This window comes from Coptis chinensis, chromosome 2 (genome assembly GCF_015680905.1).
Source record: "Coptis chinensis isolate HL-2020 chromosome 2, ASM1568090v1, whole genome shotgun sequence".
NCBI classification, from domain to species: domain Eukaryota; kingdom Viridiplantae; phylum Streptophyta; class Magnoliopsida; order Ranunculales; family Ranunculaceae; genus Coptis; species Coptis chinensis.
The window spans coordinates 49,754,526-49,763,054 of NC_141457.1; the positions used below are offsets into that span (position 1 = coordinate 49,754,526).

An 8,529-nucleotide genomic window follows, 5' to 3' on the forward strand; every position below is an offset into this window, starting at 1 on the left:
TTATAAATTCATCTCCAATAATTCGCCAGGTACACTTATAGAAGAAGGATGAGAACCCGTCACTCCCCGGAGCTTTATCACTGCCAATATCCGCCGAGGCTTCTATTATCTCATCTCGAGTCACTTCTCTTTGCAGGTTATCATAATCTATAGTATCAATCTGTTGCCTTGGTTCCATAACTTGGATGGTAGTGAAATCCACTGCTTGCATGTTACTCGAACTGTATAGGGCTGTATAAAAAGCCACACATTCTTCCCCAATAGCATTGCTATCTTGTATCACATTTCCGGCATCATCTTTTAGGCACGAGATCTTATTAGATACTCTTCTCGACTGCATGGATTTGAAGAAGTATTTAGTGTTGTTGTCGCCCACCACAATCACTTGATCCCTCGACTTCTGCCTGAACATATCCTCCTCTGAAGTAATTGCTAGTACATGGGTTGTGATTGCTTCTCTTTCTTTTCTAATCAGCTCTCAATCCCTTGGCTGTGTTTGAAGTTCTGTTTGAATAAAGTCCACCGCTGCCTTCGTTTCTTTAAGTCTGTTAGCCACAGCCCTTACGCGTTCTCTGTTCCACTGTATAAGTGCCGCCTTAGTTAATTTAAGTTTCTTCATGAAGACAAACATAGGGGTACCCACCACTGCACTCTGCCACGCCTTCTCTACTGTATTCATAAAGTTTCTCTCCTTATACCAGAAGTTAAAGAATTTGAAAGCTTTCCTTTTCTAATTTCGTTGAGTAACTGACCTCACAACAATTGCCGAATGGTCTGATACTGCTCGTGTTTAAAAAATCAGCCTCATGATCCCCATATTCTCCTATCCACTCTGCATTGCCCATTGCTCTATCAAGCTTACAACTTATCCTATCATCTTGTTTGTTCGACCATGTTAGATAATTACCTTTGCTTTTGATGTCCACCAGTCCCGCGACATTCACACAATCTAAGAAGTCCGCAAAGTGATATGGTCTGACCTCTACCCCTCCTACCTTCTCTTGGGCACTTAATATTGTGTTAAAGTCACCCATTAGGATCCATGGCTTCTGTATAGTGCATGATAGATCAATGATGGTCCTCCATAGCTGCCTCCTTGTATTCATATCAGTGCTGCCATACACCACAGTCACTACGAACTCATCCCCCGCAATTGTGGCCACTTCCATTGTAATCTGATGTTCATCTTTTTTCGTTAGTTTAGCTTCGCACTCTCTCGGGTTCCAGCAAACCCAGATATTGCCCAATTCATCTCCATTTTCATTGCACTCCAAGTTCCATTCTGTGAAAGCTTTGTTGAAAACTTTGTCTCGATTCTTTTTCTTGACTCTGGTTTCTACTAACCCCATAAGACTTACACTACAACAGAGCATGGTTTTAGCAGCGCCATACCCCATCGCTAAAGGTGCCTTTGAGCGTGGCAAAAGATCTGTCGCAACGCACCAGATGGTGTTGCAAAGGCGTGGCTAAAAGTGCGTCTCAAATACTCAAATGCAACGCCAAAAAAGTGGCGTGGCAAATGTTCCTAGTTTGTTCAGGACGCCTATGGGCTGCTAATACACTAATTCCGTTGCTATTTCATTTATGAAAATTAAATTAATTGCAAATTTATTTCAAACTATTTGCGCTTTTACGCCGCAAAAAGAGAGCTTGTAACAACTAGGATGGTGTTGCAAAAGTGATACCTTTAGCTGCACAACTAGGCATCGCAAAAGGCAACCTTTTGCTACACTATTTCCGTTGCGGAAAGTTTGATTTTTTAGCTATACATTTGGCGTGGCAACAGACGTCCATAAATTTAGCGACACACCAAGTGTGGCAAAAAGTGTCTACGTTACGATAGAATCAAATCTTTTAGCTACACCAAAATTGTTGCGAATGATATAAATTCCAGAAAAGCACACACTTTATTTGGGATGCATTTAGCATTACAAACACTACACCATATCAAGGATTTTCTAACAATTGCAATTTCTCATTTGTAACACATATACATCCGTTAGTAAATTAATAACAGTTAGTGTTCCGTTACTTAATGACTTAACCGTTAGTAAATTATTAGAATTATTTTGTGACGTTTATAGAGATATTAACTAACGGATGCACAAGCGTGACTAATGTTAAAATCTAATTAGAAAATTTGAGACCAATTAAAAAAATAAAAGAAAGAAGGCGAAATTTTAGCGGGATTTTTTCACCTTGCCGCTCATTAGGTCAACTGGTCAGTACCCTTATGGAAAATATGGAAAAGAGTGAACAAAACAAAACAAAAGGGGGAAAAGGGAATGAAGCGCTGCCGCTGCCGTTGCCACTTCCAGGAGCCAGATGGGGTCTTTCTTTTTTCCTTTTCTTTCTATTTAATTTCTTCTCAATCAATCTCAATTCTATTTCATATATAATAGGACTAATAGGAATTTGTTTTTTTGGTCGATCTACTACAAAGGACAAAACTTTCATTATTTCAACACAAAATTGCTCGATTTATGGAAGAAAGCTTGCTTTAACCAAGGTAACAACTAATTATGGTTTCGATTTTTTGAAAATGGGGTTTTGGCTAAACATAAAAGTGTGTGATCTGTTCATTCAATAGTTGTTTGTTGTGCTTGTTTAACCTTAAGTAAGGTAGTTATTAAAAGTTAAGATCCTTTTAATGTCGAATTAGTTTAGTTTATTTGTTATTGTACTTTTCAGTGTTTGATTTTCTGGTTTTGGCTAAACGTGTTCTTGTACTTATCTTGAATGGCCTTGCTTTGTTCTTGAAGCCCTTCGTGATTTTAATGTATTATATACATCAAGATGATAAGTTTGATGGAAGAAGTCGAATCTGAAATTTTGTTTGAGTTGATCTCATTACTTGTTCATCTTTGTGTACGCCTTGCTCATTGTGCACTCCATGTTTCTGTTCCTAACCAAGGATGTAACAGAAAAAATGGTAGGTTATAATGTCTTTATGGAATTCTTATTTGCTTAGAAGTTAGTCCTCTTAACATAGTCAGCAAACCTTTTCTAGATTTTAGCAGACTATCAACAAACATTATGTGTCAATCTATCACTGAATTATTTTTTGTGACATTCTCACTATGTTTCTGAATTTGCACAGCCTTGAATACTGCTATAGTATTCCAATACTTATATTCTTGACAAGCAACTATCACTGATTTTCGTTCTAACTAGTATTCTCTTTTCTTTGCCACCCATCTGTAGACATGGATGTATATAGCCATTCCAGTACTTCTATATGCCATGGATGTATATAGCCATTCCGGTACTTCTATATGCCAGTGAGAGGGTAGTCCATGCTTTGAGGTCAGGGTTATACAACGTCAATATTATTAAGGTGTGCAGATTGTGAAAATGTGGAACAAATGTTGATAACAACACAATGTTAGTTTTCAATTCAATATGTCTTATTCATATATGGTTAATTCATCTCATAGGCAACAGCATTTCCTGGAAAGGTTTTGTCCCTGAAATTGAGCAAGCCTGCAGGATTCCGGTATCGTAGTGGGATGTATATATTCATTTAATGCCCCCAAATTTCTTCCTTTGAATGGTAATATTTATCATACTTCCATGATGGTTTTTATTGGTATTTATCATATATTCATCTGTTTACGTCATTTCCAATATTGCTCAACTCCGAAAGATTGTCACTTAAGAAAAAAGTGTTCCCCTATAGAGTACGTGTCTCTTTCATACACATATATTGCATGTCTTACGATCACCAAAAGGTGAATTCATTTTAATTTATCATGATACTTTCTCTATTCATGGCTTCTTTCAGTTCTGCTTCTTCTTTTTTTTTTCATTGTAAGGCACCCATTTTCCTTAACGCCCGCGACCGGAGGATGACCATTTAGGTGTACATATCGTAACGCTTTGGGAACTGGAGTTACCGGATTCTGATCTTTTCCAAGAGGTAAAAGGAAAGATAAAAAGGGTCATTTTTTTTAGCTTTGTGCAATTTATGCAAATTAAAAGTTATGTATTGGATAAGCGTGCACTACTATCCGGAATACTAAATTGCCAAAGATAAGCATCGATGGACCATATGGTGCAGCTTCTCAAGACCACGCCAAGTATGATATTGTCATGCTCATTGGACTTGGAATAGGGGCAACACCTTTTATTAGCATCCTCGGAGATATTGTTCATGGGCTACATAAAACACTTATTGATCATGTAAGAATCTTCCTTCATCTATATTCTTAGTTTTTCTTTTATGTGGCCTTTTCCCGATTGAGATATTAATTTGATTTGTGATTCAGATCAATGACTTAAGAGTCCATCATTACCAAAGGCCCTTTGAAATCATATTTGTATTGGGTAACTAGAGAACATAGCTCTTTTGAATGGTTCCAAGATGTCATGAAAGAATTATCTGAGACAAACCGAAGGCAGGTAAATCAGAAAACTTAAAACTTCAGCAACATCATGCATCCAAAAATATTTCTTCATAGTGTCGACATAATCATACTTTGTGGGGAGTTCATTTCTGGTTCAATTAAGTGACCTGAGGCTGCCATTCTTGATTTCCTAATCTTATTATGTCAAAACTAAATATAGCTTTTTTTCTTCAGGTCGCCTGAATGTTTAGACCGTGATAGAGATGCACAACTTTCTAACTAGTGTTTATCAAGATGGTGATACAAGGTCAAGATTGATAACGCAATCCAAGCCTTGCAAAGATGTAAAAAAGTGGCAACCGACATCATCTCGAATCGCAGCAGTTAGTTTATTATGCATCTCCTATATCAATTTGATTATTCCCGTCAATAGGAGTATAGGACCTTAGATATTTTCCTTTATTTTGTGATCTCATGGTGGCATAGGTGCTGAAATGAGATTGTTGGATACTAATGTAGATATATTGATGATTACCTTATAGGTTGTTGTATCTTGGAGATCAGTTGGTTTAGGAAAGAGGTTTGGGGAAGGATTTTGTCGGGGAGTCAGTTGTAGATGCATTCGGGAGTTTTGGTGGGACAACTCCCCTAGAACAAATGGCTTCCCTAAGATGAGCATTTACTAGGATGTTGTATAAGTTATAGGATAAATGATTCTTAAAATTATTATAGTCATCCTTCAAATTCAAGGACAAAGATGTAATAAGGATTATTTTTCCTATCAATTTGAACAAGAGATGTTATATAAAAAGACGCAAAGTTTTATGACACAAGTAAAGTAATGATATCCTCTTGGAGTTCACAACATTAAGAAAGTTTTCTTTATTCTGTAGCCAGATTTCAATTGTGCCCTTATTGCTAATGATAGATTTATAAAGACGATAAGAAACATGCATTTGAGTATGCCAAGTAGATCTTGCCAAGCTTATGAGTATTTCAACTTGAACATTTCAACTTGAGCTTCCTTTGATTGTCCTAGTTTGTTTTGCCTTTGACGTGAATTACTTAAAAACTTTTAGTCAACATCTTTAAGATTTTATTGATGAATGGCCTACTCTAAAGTTGGAGATAACATTCCCATTTTGTATTAGCTTTTTAATCATTGCATTTATTCTAGTGAAAAGTGTTATTTGGTCGTTCGAAAAACTTCTCATCCGCTTGAAATCGCAATCTAGAGTACCATATTTGTCTTCCTCCCATCTAAGAAACTTATTAGTCATCTTCAACGATAAGTGGATACGTTGATGGAAGAAAATTTTCTCCTTGAAACGCCTCTTTATGTCACAAAGAAATGATATCGGGTGAATTGGCTTAGTATCACCAATAAACGCCTAATAAGTTATTACCCTTTTTTGAACTATTCCTGTAATCATTTTCTTATGTACAACCTTGTAACATACTTTCTCTTTCATTTGTTACTATTATTAGTATTTTTTTTTTAGTGTTGTGATTGTGAACATTTTTTCTTATGCAGAAATTCTTATTTGGTGGGAGGCTGATATTTGGACCAGATGCAAGGTCACTGCTCATTAGTATACTACTTATCCTTGTTCTTGTTGTTATCTTTTGTGCTCTCGACATGCGGCATCTTCGCCATGAGTTTGAAGCATATTATGCAGGAAATGCTATTTCGGTGCTTGCAGTTGCCTTGACCATCTGGGTGAGTCCACTTAATTTATGCTTGCCATATTCTTCCAAATACTCAGAATACTTATTGATCACTGACCAAACATGATTGGCCTTTTATGTGGGCTTTGATTTCGAGACTTGAATTGCATATGCACAATAAACATTCATTTTACATCTATAAAAATACTTGCAACCATATAATCAATATATCATAGATTCTCACTTTTCGCCAATTCCTACCTAACCATAGACACCAAATTGAATCATTTAAATGTTATATGTTAAATTTGCATTCTTAATAGTGTTTACTTTATATCATCAGAACTTAAATTAAAACCGAAAAACTTAACTAGTTTTCTAAAATTTTAAGTTTTTCGGCCGAAGTCAACGGGGCTAAAAATAAGCTATCTACATATAACTTATACCTAGAGATCTGTTCTTAGTATATTTATAACCAAATCAGCCTATAATATGGACTGAGTACTGACCCTTTGTGGATCAGCCAGTGCATTAGTTCTCGTTAATAGTAGAATTTTGATTATTCGGTACTTGTTAACTTTAAGTAATCATTTAGTTGGCCTTGGTAGGTGCTGGCGCTACTTCTTGTTGCATCAGCTAGGGATCTAGGTATCATTCCACGTGCTTCACATCCACCTGAAGAAGAGTTTTACAATGAGTCCTCAGCATCAGCTGAGGGTGGTGGACGACAGACACCAAACGTACCATTTTCTTGAACTAAAGAAGTCATAGTTATTGGAACAACTGTGAGGGCCAAGTATTGCGGATACATGCATGGTGTACCGTCCTCCTCGATGCTCTCATTGCTCCATCCGTAATAACGGTGGTGGAACGATTTGACCACCATTGTCCTTGGGTGGGTCGGTGCATTGGACTGGTATGTTATTCGTCATGTCGTTAGAACTTCTCTTTTCTCTTTTTACTTGTGCTTTCTCGCTCCGAAAGTTCCTCTTCGCTTCTTATACCATATCCGGAATTGCATTATAAATGTAGAACTCTATTGCCGACTATTCTTATTATTGCAACAAGAATTACCGTTACTTCTTTCGCTTATTTCTTCTTCAAGTATTCTCTGTGATCTACGATTTGCAATGTCGGGCGTTATACATAAAGATCATAATGGATGATGAGCAAGGCCTTCGTTTAGAGAGCAATGAAAAAATCTCTCGCCTTCAAGAGAGTAGTGATGGCCTATTGTTTTATCTGTCTTTGGTTCATTGGTGGTCTCCCTCGATTCCATTTATACCTAATGAGCACAAACCAGGTCAGCATCTTTCTCTTGACTAAGTTTCTTTCCAACTTTGTTCTTATTTGAAAATATAACTGCTTTTGTTAATCACTCAACATATTTCGTTCTTCTTTAGTTTCAGCTTTTAAAAAAATTACTGATCATGTAATTTTTTCAGACCACATATGAGAATTTCCGTTACAGAGCCCCAACAACAGGGCTAACATCTATAATCGGGGATGCTTGAAGAATCTTATGGAAGTATTCTACACGAAGATAAAGCCTTCAAGAAACAACTTATGTGCATTTGTGCTAGAGACTTTACAAAGGCCTCCCATGGTCCGTAACCACGAACCAAAAGTAGACGACACAGGTGGAGAGAAACGTGCCAAGGTAGAAGATGATCTAGAAATTGGTAGAGATATATTAAAGATTTCTCAGTGCCAGGTCAGAAACATCTTGTGAGTTGTAAAATGTTGGTACTTTCCATGAAATATTTCATCTGGGAGAACTATAGAAAGATTAATTTTCCAAACTTATCACCTTTTTCTGAAGCATCATTTTAATTTTTAATAGATATTGCTGTAAGACTTCAACATATAGAAAAGTAATCACATTGTTAGCGCTTATGGTGTTTTCTTCGTAAAAAATATACACTTTTTTCCTTCATGGCAGTAGCGTAACATGTTAAAGGCTTATTTAGTATGGAGTATGTTTAGCGGAGTTTTTGTTCAGTTATCTTGCTCTACCTAGGTGTGGATCGCTCTTATTTTTTTCGTGTAAGTTTCATTAGCAACTTGGCAAATTCAAGTGTCAACTGATTTTTGTATTGTGTAAGTAATCGTTTTTAAATCAATTGAAATTCTATATCTATACTTGAAAACAGTTGTTTTGGATCGTATTATGTTTGTTCAGTTGGCCTATTTCGCATCTTAAGATGTTACGCTAAGCTCTGTTTTGGTTAACCATGCATAGAGCTCAAGTGTTTTAAGTATTCTTATTTGTGGAGTAAAAAAAGGTGTAGGTAGTACAGGTGGCCCACATATAAAAGGGGCCAGAGAAACCAATTTTTTTTTATACAATGAAAATTTATTAGTAACGGATACAGAACCGTTAGCAATAGAATTTTTTTTATACAATGAAAATTTGTTAGTAACGGATAGACAACCGTTAGCAACAGAAAATCAAAGTGACGCTTAAACAAATTTGGTAACTGTTACTAATCAATTCTAACAGTTACGTATCCGT

At 36.4% G+C, this 8,529-nt stretch overlaps 1 long non-coding RNA gene and 1 pseudogene across 4 annotated transcripts; both read left to right on the plus strand.

The window, feature by feature from the left end:
- Positions 1 to 2,207: 2,207 nt before the first annotated feature.
- Positions 2,208 to 3,871, plus strand: LOC147516388 (uncharacterized). 3 transcript variants are annotated; one of them, XR_015213653.1, is made up of 4 exons: positions 2,208 to 2,330; positions 2,444 to 2,509; positions 3,205 to 3,337; positions 3,438 to 3,762. It is a non-coding gene; the product is annotated as an uncharacterized LOC147516388 (long non-coding RNA). The 3 variants fall into 3 exon arrangements; XR_015213654.1 differs by adding an exon at positions 3,816 to 3,871 and having other exon boundaries at positions 2,251 to 2,509; positions 3,438 to 3,553; XR_015213652.1 differs by having other exon boundaries at positions 2,256 to 2,509.
- Positions 3,872 to 4,285: 414 nt separating this feature from the next.
- LOC147516389 (protein S-acyltransferase 8-like) lies at positions 4,286 to 7,910 on the plus strand (annotated as a pseudogene). The gene is made up of 5 exons (XR_015213655.1): positions 4,286 to 4,401; positions 5,881 to 6,066; positions 6,623 to 6,930; positions 7,083 to 7,317; positions 7,460 to 7,910. The product of XR_015213655.1 is annotated as a protein S-acyltransferase 8-like (transcript).
- Positions 7,911 to 8,529: the final 619 nt, after the last annotated feature.